At 43.6% G+C, this 13,320-nt stretch overlaps 1 protein-coding gene across 1 annotated transcript in view; it reads left to right on the top strand.

Moving 5' to 3' along the window:
* The first annotated feature begins 8 nt into the window (after positions 1–8).
* Positions 9–13,320, top strand: part of LOC119954716 (adiponectin receptor protein 2-like) — a 107,805-nt gene continuing 94,493 nt past the window's right edge. The window contains exon 1 of the mRNA XM_038780213.1: positions 9–156. The gene's annotated coding sequence lies outside the window, so the exon portion shown is untranslated. The remainder of the gene's footprint in view (positions 157–13,320) is intronic.

The raw sequence follows: 13,320 nt of genomic DNA, 5'->3' as shown, positions 1-13,320 counted from the left end.
TCAATGGCGCATTCCCATTGGCCAGCCGCTGCTCAGGAGATGTCTGACGCCGCGGAGCAACCGAGTCAAAGCAAAAAGAGATAAGGATATGGAGCAGTGAGCGTCCGCAAGCTGGAGGCGGATAGCGAGAGAAGTACAGGCCTCGTCAGCGACTAGGTAATGTAAATTGCCAACCGTACAGTTAATCAATGGTAAACCGCATTGAGGACGGAATCGGGTAGATGAGAATTGTACGAAACAGGGAATTCATTGTGACCGAGGTCAAGCGGTGCGAGAGAACCAACCGACACCGGGCGGGGGGGGCGCGAGCGACAGAACCGACCGACACCGGGGGGGAGCGCGAGCGAGAACCGACCGACACCGGGGGGGAGCGCGAGAGACAGAACCGTCCGACACCGGGGGGAGCGTGAGCGACAGAACCGACCGACACCGGGGGGGAGCGCGAGCGACAGAACCGACTGACACCGGAGGGGGGAGCGAGAGAACCCACCGACACCGGGGGGGAGCGCGAGCGAGAGAACCGACCGACACCGGGGGGAGCGCGAGATGGAGACTAGGCTTGTGTCTCTCAGCGCGACGGGGGCAGAGCAAATTTCCAAATGCTCCTCTTGGGAGGATGCTCTCCCTCCCCTGCAGCTTGTACAGAATGCATAATTCGATTCTGCCCGCTGTAGAGTATTTCAATGTTCTCTGCCATGGGCAATCCTGCTTTATCCATTTTGAAGCAGGTTGTAGAGTTCAGACGAAGCGCACACGCAGTTGGAACGGGTGCTCTCCGAGGACACATGGTGCCTATCCCATACTGACCTTTTGTAAAACGGATGGCGCCCACCAGCCGAGTTCGGGGAGGGGTGAGACCAAGGAGGAATTTCAATAAGAGGGTAAAAATATCAAAATTGTGTTGGCTCATGATCCTCCAATGTTATCTGGTGAGCACTGGGATGATGGGTGAACAGGACTGGCTGTGAGTTGGGATGTATGCAGTGGAGTTTTCAAGAACATATGAAATAGGAGCAGGAGGAGACCGTACTGCCTCTTAAGCCTGCTCTGCCATTCCCTACGGTCATGGCTGATTATCTATCTCCACTTTACTTTCTTATTGCTGCCCCATATCTATTTCAGGCTGCAATGTACCCATGGTAGAACATAGGAAATAGGTGCAGGAATGTACCTGGATGAGCTCAAATTTGTTGATTGCTGAAGATGAGAGACCAGCCAGGATAGCACTGGAATAGTTAAGTATTGCAAATATCATGCATACAATGCCTTGTATATGGCAGGACTAGTAAAGGATACGCTCTAATCTGAAAAATAAATATTCCTTGCGGGATGCAGGCATAGCCAACATTTATTACCCATTCCTACTTGCCTATGAGAAGGTAGTGGTGAGCTGCCTTGAATTCCCTTGATCTGTTGTGTAGGTGCACCCACAGTGCTGTGTAGTAGGGGGGTTTTAACCCAGTAATAGTAAAGGGACATAATATATTTCTAAGTTAGGATGTTAGGAACTTGGAGGTGCTGGTACTCCATGTGCCTGTTGCTCTTCCTTTCTTGGTGGTAGAGGCCGAGTACCTTGAGGTGCTGTCAAAGAAGTCATGACCAGTTGCTGTCGTTCATCATGCGGCTTATGAAGCAGTGATTAATTAAAGGAGTAGAGCACCTGACTAGAGAATATCCAAAGACACTGCCAACTTGTGCCTTGAGGATTGTGGAAAGGACTTGGGGAGTCGGGAGATGAATCGCATGCTGGAGAGTTGCCGGCCTCTGACCTACTCTTGTAGCCACGGTATTTGTGTGTCTGTTCCAAATGATAGCCATTTGACTGTTGACATTGTGAGATTTTATGATGGTAATACCTTTGAATGTCAAAGGGAAGGTGCTGAGAGTTTTGTTGGAGATGATCATAAACTGGAAATTACATGACATGAATGTTACAACGACAAGGAAAATTAGGAGAAAAGTTAAGACTAAATATAACTTAGGAGAGGTTACTAATCGAGGTGTTAAGATTCAAAACAGAGGTATAAAAGCCAACATAAGTGTACTTTACCTGAATGCTCGTATTCGGAATAAGGTAAATGAGTTGATGGCGCAAATCATCGTGAATGACTATGATTTAGTGGTCATTACTGAAACATGGTTAAAGGATGGTCACAACTGGGAGTTAAATATCCAAGGGTATCAAACTATTCGGAAGGACAGAGTGGATGGTAAGGAAGGTGGTGTAGCTCTTATTTAAGGATGACATCCGGGCAATAGTAAGGGATGACATTGGTGCTAGGGAGGATAAGGTTGAATCCATTTGGGTGGAAATCAGGAATAGTAAGGCGAAAAAGTCACTGATAGGAGTAGTCTATAGGCCACCAAATAGTAACATTATGGTGGGGCAGGCAATAAACAAAGAAATAACTGATGCATGTAGAAATGGTACAGCAGTTATCATGGGGGATTTTAATCTACATGTCGATTGGTTTAACCAGGTCGGTCAAGGCAGCCTTGAGGAGTAGTTTATAGAATGTATCCGTGATAGTTTCCTAGAACAGTATGTAACGGAACCTACGAGGGAGCAAGCGGTCCTAGATCTAGTCCTGTGTAATGAGACAGGATTGATTAATGATCTCATAGTTGGGGATCCTCTCGGAAGGAGCGATCATGATATGGTGGAATTTAAAATACAGATGGAGGGTGAGAAGGTAAAATCAAACGCTAGTGTTTTGTGCTTAAACAAAGGAGATTACAATGGGATGAGAGAAGAGCTAGCTAAGGTAGACTGGGAGCAAAGACTTTATGGTGAAACAGTTGAGGAACAGTGGAGAACCTTCAAAGCGATTTTTCACAGTGCTCAGCAATGGTTTATACCAACAAAAAGGAAGGACGGTAGAAAGAGGGACAAGCGACCGTGGATATCCTAAGGAAATAAGGGAGAGTATCAAATTGACGGAAAAAGCATGCAAAGTGGCAAAGATTAGTGGGAGACTAGAGGACTGGGAAATCTTTAGGGGGCAACAGAAAGCTACTAAAAAAGCTATAAAGAAGAGTAAGATAGAATGAGAGTAAACTTGCTCCGAATATAAAAACAGATAGTAAAAGTTTCTACAAATATATAAAACAAAAAAGACTGGCTATGGTAAATATTGGTCCTTTAGAGGATGAGAAGGGAGATTTCATAGTGGGAGATGAGGAAATAGCTGAGGACCTGATCAGGTTTTTTGGGTCGGTCTTCACAGTGGACACAAATAACATGCCAGTGACTGATATTTCTAGAACAGGTGAGGACCTTGAGATGATTGTTATCACTAAGGAGGTAGTGATGGGCAAGCTTATGGGGCTAAAGGTAGACAAGTCTCCTGGCCCTGATGGAATGCATCCCAGAGTGCTAAAAGAGATGGCTAGGGAAATTGCAAATGCACCAGTGATAATTTACCAAAATTCACTAGACTCTGGGGTGGTCCTGGCAGATTGGAAATTAGCAAACGTGACACCACTGTTTAAAAAGGAGGTAGGCAGAAAGCGGGTAATTATAGGCCAGTGAGCTTAACTTCGGTAGTAGGGAAGACGCTGTAATCTATCATCAAGGAAGAAATAGCGAGGCATCTGGATGGAAATTGCCCCATTGGGCAGACGCAGCATGGGTTCATAAAGGGCAGGTCATGCCTAACTAATATAGTGGAATTTTTTGAGGACATTACCAGAGCGGTAGATATCGGGGAGCCAATGGAGGTGGTATATCTGGATTTCCAGAAAACCTTTGACAAGGTGCCACACAAAAGGTTGCTGCATAAGATAGATGCATGGCATTAAGGGTAAAGTAGTAGCATGGATAGAGGATTGGTTAATTAATAGAAAGCAAAGTGTGGAGATTAATGGGTGTTTCTCTGTTTGGCAATCAGTAGCTAGTGGTGTCCCTCGGGGATCAGTGTTGGGCCCACAATTGTTCACAATTTACATAGATGATTTGGAGTTGGGGACAAAGGGCAATGTGTCCACGTTTGCAGACGACACTAAGATGAGTGGTAAAGCGAAAAGTGCAGAGGATACCGGAAGTCTGCAGAGGGATTTGGATAGGTTACGTGAATGGGCTAGGATCTGACAGATGGAATACAATGTTGACAAATGTGAGGTTATCCATTTTGGTAGGAATAACAGCAAAAGGGATTATTTAAATGATAAAATATTAAAACATGCTGCTGTGCAGAGAGACCTGGGTGTGCTCATGCATGAGTCGCAAAAAGTTGGTTTACAGGTGCAACAGGTGATTAAGAAGGTAAATGGAATTTTGTCCTTCATTGCTAGAGGGATGGAGTTTAAGACTAAGGAGGTTATGCTGCAATTGTATAAGGTGTTAGTGAGGCCACACCTGGAGTCTTGTGTTCAGTTCTGGTCTCCTTACCTGAGAGGATGTACTGGAGCTAGAGGGTGTGCAGAGGAGCTTCACTAGGTTAATCCCAGAGTTGAAGGGGTTGGACCATGAGGAGAAGTTGAGTAGACTGGGACTGTACTCGTTGGAATTTAGAAGGATGAGGGGGGGGATCTTGTAGAAACATATAAAATTATGAAGGGAATAGATGCGGGCAGGTTGTTTCCACTGGCGGGTGAAAGCAGGACTAGGGTGCATAGCCTCAAAATAAGGGGAAGCAGATTTTGGGACTGGGTTTAGGAGGAACTTCTTCACCCAAAGGGTTGTGAATCTATGGAATTCCTTGCCCAGTGAAGCAGTTGAGGCTCCTTCATTAAATGTTTTTAAGATAGAGATAGATAGTTTTTTGAAGAATAAAGGGATTAAGGGTTATGGTGTTCGGGCTGGAAAGTGGAGCTGAGTCTACAAAAGATCAGCCATGATCTCATTGAATGGCGGAGCAGGTTCGAGGGGCCATATGGCCTACTTCTGCTCCTAGTTCTTATGTTCTTACTTGCCACTTAACAGCCAAAGTATGGGTCTAGGTCTTGCTACATTTGGGAATGGTATTTCATCTGAGGTATTGCAAATGGAATTGAACATTGTGCAAACATTAGTGAACATCCCTCTTCTGACCTTATGATGGAAGGAAGGTCATTGATAAAGCAGCTGAATGTTTATGCTCAGCACATTGCCCTTAGGAATTCCTGCAGCAATTGTCCTGGGACTAAGATAATTAGGTTTAAACAACCACAGCCATTTTCATTTGAGCCAGTGGAGAATTTTTATTATTCCCAATTTTACCCTGGTTTCTTGGTCTATGAATGCAACAGTGATGTCAAGGGCAGTCACTTTCATCTCATTGTTGGAATTCTGCTTTTTGTTTTGTTTGTGTTTGGTCAGGGCTGTAATTGTCCTGGTGAAACCCAAACTGAGCAGGCTATTGGTATGCGCTGCTTACTTGTGCTGTTGATGTCACCTTCCATCACTTTGCCGTTGATTGAGAGTAGGTAGGTAGATGGAGCAGTAATTGACTAGATTGGATTTGTCCTGTTCTTTTGAATACAGGATGTACCACAGCATTTTTCTACTATTTCAGGACAACATTAACACCTGTACTGCAACAATTTGGATAGAGGTGCAGCTAGTTCTGGAGTGCATGCTTCGAGCACCACTATTGGCCTGTTGTCGGGGCCTATAGCCATTGTTGTATTTGCCGTTTCTTACTATCATGCAGAGTGCATTGAGTTGGCTGAAAACTGGCATCTGTAATGGTGTGGATCTCGGAAAGAGACCGAGATGAACATCATTTGGTATTTCTGGATGAAGATGTTCTAAATGCTTCAACCTTGTCTTTGGACTTGTATGTTGGTGTGTGACATTGTTGAGGTTTGGTGCTTTTCCTCCTCTTAGCTGTCTAATCGTCCACTGCCATTCATGAGTGGATGTTACAAGATTTTAGAGCTCTGACCTGATCCATTGTTTAGCTCTGCCTATACCATGTAGCCTCTGTTGTCTAGTCACAAATCATTTCATCTAATGGAATGCATCCATAGTTGATTAGGGAAGCTAAGGTCGAGATAACTTAACTTCTGACCACACTCTTTATTCCTCCTTTAATAATGGAATGATGCCAAAGGACTGGAAGATTGTGAAAGTTGTTCAAAGCAGGAGGGATAAACCTGGTAGCAACAGGACAATTAGTCAAGCTTCAGTGATGTGAAAATTACGAGAGTGTGGGAGGGGGAATAAAAGAATGTGATTAATCTTCCCATCTGGATAATCACGCTCTTTTATTCCCAACCCCGTTTAAATCTTGTGCTCGTTTCCTAACCTCCCCATTCCACAACTTTGTAATCTCCTTCCCCCCACCCCCCTACACTCAACTTCCTCTATTCATCTTATGACATCTGTGACCAGTGACACTCTCATGGGTGTGTATCTACGTGGAACCTATTCATATGTGAACATTCGCTGCTAAAATAATACTGCTGAATCCAATGTGTGCTGGTGTTATAGTTTACTGAAGGCGTCCCAAATTGCTGTGGCAATATACACTTTTACATGCATGTTGTAGTCTGGAGCTATGGCTAGTGATGGTACAGGCTTCAACTTAATTTCCATCATTAAAAAAAAAAAATTAGAGTGCCCAATTATTTTTTCCAATTAAGGGGCAATTTAGTGTGGCCAATCCTCCTAACCAGCACATCTTTGGGCTGTGGGGGTGAACCCCATGCAGACACGGGGAGAATGTGCAAACTCCACACAGACAGTGATCCAGGGTCGGGATTCGAACCCGGGTCCTCAGCGCCGTAGGCAGCAATGCTAACCACCGTGCTGCCTCTACTTAATTTCCATCATGTGGCTGACCAGGAATTCTGTCCTGCTCTAAATGTCTGTCTGTGGTGTGTTTTGGAAGCATTTCTAGGTTGATAATCAACCTTGAACTTCTGGTTCAGAGGCAGGGCAGTTATTCACTGTACCATAGGGCATCCTCCATGAATCTAAAGTTGCCCATGAACTGGTCAAGTGAGACAGTTGCTGATGGTAATCTATGAATCTTTCCAAATAGTGTGATGGTTAAGAAATTTGAGGTTTGCACATAGCTGCCAATGTGTGCTAATTAAACGGTACCATTCAAAAGGTTTTTATTCTTTTAGTTATGCCCACAGAACAAGTGAGCATCAGAAAGTTGGTGCATCAGAAATTCCGAATGAGTTTTATGGCTCATCTTAAAAGAGTAATGTGTTTAATCTTTTCTGGGAAGCAGAATATAATACTTTGCTCGTCATGTCCAGTGATGCTATGATCAGGAACTACTTTTCTTTAAAGAGTGGATATGAAATGGATGATTTACTTGAGCTGGTTGTATAACAGGAACTTAAAATGATAAGGGTGGCGCAGTGGTCACTGTCTGTGTGGAGTTTCCCTGTGTCTGCGTGGGTCTCACCCCCACAACCCAAAGATTTGCATGGTAGGTGGATTGGCCACTCTAAATTGCCTCTTAATTGGAAAAATTAAAAAAAAGAATTACAAATAAGAAACTTAAAATAATTTATGGCACAAGAGGTCATTCGACTAATCATGTCCATGCTGGCTGAAAAATAACTATCCAGTCTAATCCACTTTTTTGGCTTTTGGTCAACCTACAGCCCTGAAGGTTACAAAACATCCAAATGCTTTTTAAATGCAATAGTGTTTCTACATTGAACGCGCTTTTGAGGCAGTGACCACTTTTCAATCGCAATGAGAAACATGATTTGAGCGAGGCAAGAGCTAGGAGCAGTGCTGGTTAAAATATACAAGTTTTCTGACTTAATCACAACAAAAGTTGCTGGGAAAACTCAGCAGTGTGGCAGCATCTGTGGAGAAAGAAACGGTTAACATTTCAAACTGGTTCCGAAGAAGTCATGTTGGACATTGAGTCATAGTTTTTAAAAACAAATTTAGAGTACCCAATTATTATTTTTTCCAATTAAGGGGCAATTTAGTGTGGCCAATTCACCGCACCCGAACATCTTTTGGGTTGTGGGGGTGAAACCCATGGAGAGAATGTGCAAACTCCACACGGACAGTGACCCAGGGCCGGGGGTTGAACACGGGTCCTCAGTGCTGCAACCCCAGTGCTAACCACTGTGCCACCATGCTGCCCTGACATCGAGTCATAGTTGATCATAATCTTTTTCATTTTTTGAAATGCACCTTTGGCTGTTTCAATCCTTCCATCTTATTTCTTGGTCATTCTATATCATCAGAAGTAAGAACTATATCATCAGTGTATCTTGTTACAACATACAGTGCAGAAGGAGGCCATTCGGCCCATCGAGTCGGCACCGACCCACCTAAGCCCTCAGTTCCACCCTATCCCCGTAACCCTATAACCACTCCTAACCTTTTTTGCATACTAAGGGCAATTTTAGCATGTCCAATCCACCTAACCTGCACGTCTTTGGACTGTCGGAGGAAACCGGAGCACCCGGAGGAAACCCACGCAGAGACGGGGAGAACGTGCAGACTCCGCACATACAGTGACCCAGCGGGGAATCGAACCTGGGACCCTGGCCTGTGAAGCCACAGTGCTAGCCACTTGCTACCGTGCTGCCCATACAACTTATTAAAGTTGTACCCTCCAGCCAATATGCCAGGAAGGTCTTCAGTCAAGAATATTTCACTGTACAAATTCAATAAATCTGGTGAGAAAATGCCACCCTGCCCTTCTTAGATCTTCTCAAAATTGCTTACATCATTCTCAACTTTGTTCGCTTAAAGATTTCTTATCGCTTTAAGATCTTTGGCATCAAGTCAAGAGACTCTAACATGCTTATCAGTTCTTCATGTTTTATCTTGTCATATACCTTGCTATAACCAATAAAGCACATGAATGACTCATTCTAATACCATACGTACCAAAAAATGGGTCTCATTCTCTATATTCTCCAAAACCACATTGAAGAGCTGAAATTTCTGGCTTTATTTTCTCCTGGCCCTATTCATTACTGCTCAAAGTCAGATCTTCATAATGTGTGAGGGTGTAACTAGTAGAGTTGATGAGGGGGAGCCAATGCATGGCATATTTGGACTTGGAAGGCTTTTGACAAAACCCGTAAAAGAGATTGGTGTGTAAAATTACAGCGCATGGGATTAGGGGTAGTGTATTGAGATGGATAGAAAACAGATTGGCAGGCAAGAAGCAAAGAGTAGGAATTAATGTCTGTGTTTCAAATTGACAGGCAGTGACTAGTGGGGTACCGCAGGGATTGATGCTAGGACCCCAGCTATTCACAATATATGTCAATGATTTAGACGAGGGAACAAAATATCATATTTCCAAATTTGCAGATGACACCCAAGTTGGGTGGGAGGTTGAGCTATGAGGAGGATGCAGAGGCCCGTCATTGTGATTTGGGCAAGTTGAGAGAGTGGACAAATGATTGATAGATGCGGAATAATTAAGATAACTGCAAGGTAGCAAAAATGAGGTGGCAAACTATTATCTGAATGGCCATAAATTAGGAGAGGGAGGGCAGCACGGTGGCACAGTGGGTTAGCCCTGCTGCCTCATGGCGCCGAGGTCACAGGTTCTGGGTCACTGTCGTGTGGAGTTTGCGCATTCTCCCCGTATCTGCATGGGTTTCGCCCCCACAACCCAAAAGATGTGTTGGCCAAGCAAAATTGCTACTTAATTGGAAAAAATTAATTGGGTACTCTAAATTTAAAAAATAAATAAATAAATTAGGAGAGGGGAATGTGCAACAAGACATAGGTGTCCTCGTACACCAGTCACTGCAGTTACAGAAAATGGTGTGCTGGCCTTCATTGTGAGAGGATTTGAGTACAGGAGCAGGGATGTCTTGCTGCAACTATACGGGGCCTTGGTAAGGCTATACCTGGAATATTGTGTGCAGTTTTGGTCTCCTTAGCTGAGGAAGGATGTTGTTGTTCTAGAGCGATCAGACTGATTCCTGGGATGATGTGACTGATGTGTGAGGAGAAATTGAATCGGTTAGGATTGAATCTGTTAGGATTGTATTCACTGGAGCTCCGAAGAATAAGGCAGGATGTCCTAGAGACCTACAAAATTCTAACACGACTAGACAGGATAGATGCAGGAAGGATGTTTCCGATGGGTGTGTTCACAACCAGGGGTAAACCATTTAGGATAGATGAGGAAAAATGTCTTCACCCAGAGAGTGGTGAGTTTGGCATTCATTACCACAGGAAGTAGTTGTTGCCAAAAGATTATATGTTTTCAAGAAGCAGTTAGATATATCACTTGTGGTGAAGGGAATCAAAGGATATGGGGGTTTTAGGCTATTGGGTTAGATGCTCAGTCAGATCATGATAAATGGAGCATGCAAGCTCGAAAGACCAAATTGCCTGCACCTATTTTCTATGTTTCTATGACTCATCAGACTGATCAGACAGCTGCTAGATGTATACCTAACTTTTCCTGTGATTTCCCTAATACCTTTATGCGTTGTTCTTCAGCCTGTGTTTTCATGTTATTTTTATTCTTGCACGTATTTTGTTCAACCATTTTTCCTCCTTTTACAACACATTTTTGTTTAATCCTTTTATCCAATTCTTGATATTTTTGTTCTAATACCTGCCTTCTGTTCTCCATCAGGGCCAATATTTCACCATTCATCCAATTTTGTTTCTTTCCCTTTAATTGAATGGCACATTTTTATGATTCTAGCACTGATGCTTTGAACATTTCCCATGTTGAGTGATTTCCTTGGTGGTCTTGCTGTTCAAAACAGTTTTGAACTTACACTTTAAATTTTCTTTAATTGAGCTCTTTATCGAGCAGTTCATTATCAAGTCTCTTTAATGTCCCTGTTTTCCCCCACTTCCGAGGCTTTGTTTTGATGGTGTAAATAGCAGGTCCATGGTCACTTCGTAATCGGTGCTTGGGTAGGTCTTTGCTTGTTGAATTACGTTTTGCAATTGCTGCTTATTGTTGCATAGCCAATTTGATTTCTGGTCATGCTGGACTTTTCCAGGTGTATTTCCTTCTTTGATTGAACCAGATATTTAGAATAACCTGATTATTTGCTGCACACAAATCAATCCACATTTCCCTCCTTTCATTGTGCTCATCCCTGCCATGAGGTCCAACTATGTTGCCTTTCCTGATATAACCCACTTTTAAATATAAATCAGTCATTACAAAAATCAGCTCATATTTGTTTACATTGGTAAATGGCTATAACCAGTTCTTCACAGGTTTCACGTAGCGGATTATTATGTGTCGTTAAAGTGCATAGGATTGCGGATAGTGTCTTGAGATGGATAGAAAGCTGGTTAGCAGACAGGAAACAAAGTTTTAATAAATGGGTCTTTTTCCGATTGGCAGGCAGTGGCTAGTGGGGTACTGCAAGGATCTGTGCTAGGACCCCAACTGTTCATAGTATATATTAATTATTTGGATGAGGGCACTAAATGTAGTATCTCCATTTATGCGGATGATACAAAGTTGGGTGGGAGAGTGACCTGTGAGGAGGATGCAGAGATGGTTCTGTGGGATATAGACAGGCTGAGCGAGTGGGCATATGCATGGCATATGCAGTACATTGTGGATGAATGTGAGGTTATCCACTTTGGTAGCAAGCGAGGAAGGCAGATTATGATTTGAATGGGTGTAAATTGAGAGGTGGATTCTCGGCGAGAACGTTGTGCATCAGTCTCTGAAAGCAAGTGTGCAGGTGTAGCTGGCAGTAAAGAAAGCAAATGGTATGTTGGCCTTTCTAACAAGAAGATTTCAGTATAGGAATAGAGCTGTTTTACTGCAATTGTGTAGGGCATTGGTGAGGCCACACCTAAGAATATTGTGTGATGCTTTAGTGTCCTATCTGAGGAAGGATGTTCTTGCTATGGATAGAGTGCAGTGTAGGTTTACCAGGCTGATTCCTGGGATGTGAGGAGAGACTAGGTCGGTTATGATATTAATTGGTTAGAAGAATGAGAGGTGATCTCAGAAATTTATAAACTTCTAACAAGATTAGACTGGGTAGTTTCAGAAAGAATGTTCCCAATGGTGGGGGAACCTTTTAGGACTGAGATGAGGAAAAATGTCATCACCCAGAGAGTGGTGAACCTGTGAAATTCACTACCACAAAAAAATAGTTGAGGCAAAGAATTGTGTAATTTTGAGGAGGAATTAGATTGGGGGAAATGCGGGATCTGTATTTTAACTTGATGATCAGCCATGATCATGAATGGCAGACAGGCTTGAAGGGCCGAATGATCATCTCCTGCTTCTATTTTCTATGCCTGTCGCTGTGTATGTTTCATGGAATTGATCAGTAAGCATTCTCTTTCCTTTCAAGATGTTGGTGCTAGACTTGGATGATGGCAAGATTGTGAGGTTGGGGTTTGATTTTAAATAAGATCATTTTGTTCGAGATATCCCAGTAACCCAGCACACATTTTGAAACTTCATCTAAGAAATTTCCTACATCCCTCTCTGGCTTTGGACTTCCTGAGTAGATGAATGTGATGCCATGTGGTGTAAAATTATTTGCATTTTCCAGCATTTTTCACTCAAATCAAGAATATTGACTTTCAAACGGCCCAATTAATGCTTGGCATTCATCAATTTTCCAGGTTATAACAGAGTTGTCATATTTCATGTTCCAATGCAGATCTTCTTTTGGATTCTATCAGTTGCATGATGATGATCTGGTGTCATTTGTAGCGCATGGCTAGCCATATTGAGCGAGGCATTCCCTCCTGGATTGAAGGGGTCTCCTCAAAGCTGTTGTGGCTTTTTTTTTTATTTGCATCAGTTCATAGTTATGCTTGGCAAGGTACTGTAGTGGTTGTGGTTACCTTCTGCAGGTTGCAGTACTCCGCTAACAACAGCCTGTATTCATTAGCTGTTGTTAGACCACTTGAATTAGGTTTCTGCCAACCAGGAAGACCCATCACTCTGCTTTCACAATGGCTTTGCCGTAACCCTGAAGTGGAACCCTTCTAGAGACTAAAGGGGTTAGCTGAACCAGGGCAGTGGGCGGGGAGTTTTCGGAGATGGGAGGAGAGAGGAGTTAGGGTATTAAAGGATTTATTTGTGGGGGGCCAGTTTGCGAGGCTGGAGGAGCTGGGGGAGAAATATGGGTTGGGGCAGGGGGAGATGTTAGATATATGAAAGTCTGAGATTTCGCCAGGAAGGAGATAGAGTTTTCCGGTGGCGTCGGCCCCCACACTGTTGAAAGAGGTACTGACGATGGGAGAATGGCAAAGAGGGTGGTGTCAGTGATTCTGGGGGAAGATAAAGTATCGCTGGAGGGGATTAAGGCAAAATGGGAGGAAGAGTTGGGGGAGGGTATGGAGGGAGGGGTTGTGGTGTGAGGTGCTCTGGGGGGTGAATGCGGCAATTTAGTGCGCGGGGCTGATACGGTTGAAGGTGGTGTATAGGGCGC

Source organism: Scyliorhinus canicula, chromosome 20 (genome assembly GCF_902713615.1).
Source record: "Scyliorhinus canicula chromosome 20, sScyCan1.1, whole genome shotgun sequence".
NCBI classification, from domain to species: Eukaryota; Metazoa; Chordata; class Chondrichthyes; order Carcharhiniformes; family Scyliorhinidae; genus Scyliorhinus; species Scyliorhinus canicula.
The sequence above is the reverse complement of the archived record's forward strand: the minus strand, read 5'-3'. Positions and strand labels throughout refer to the sequence as shown.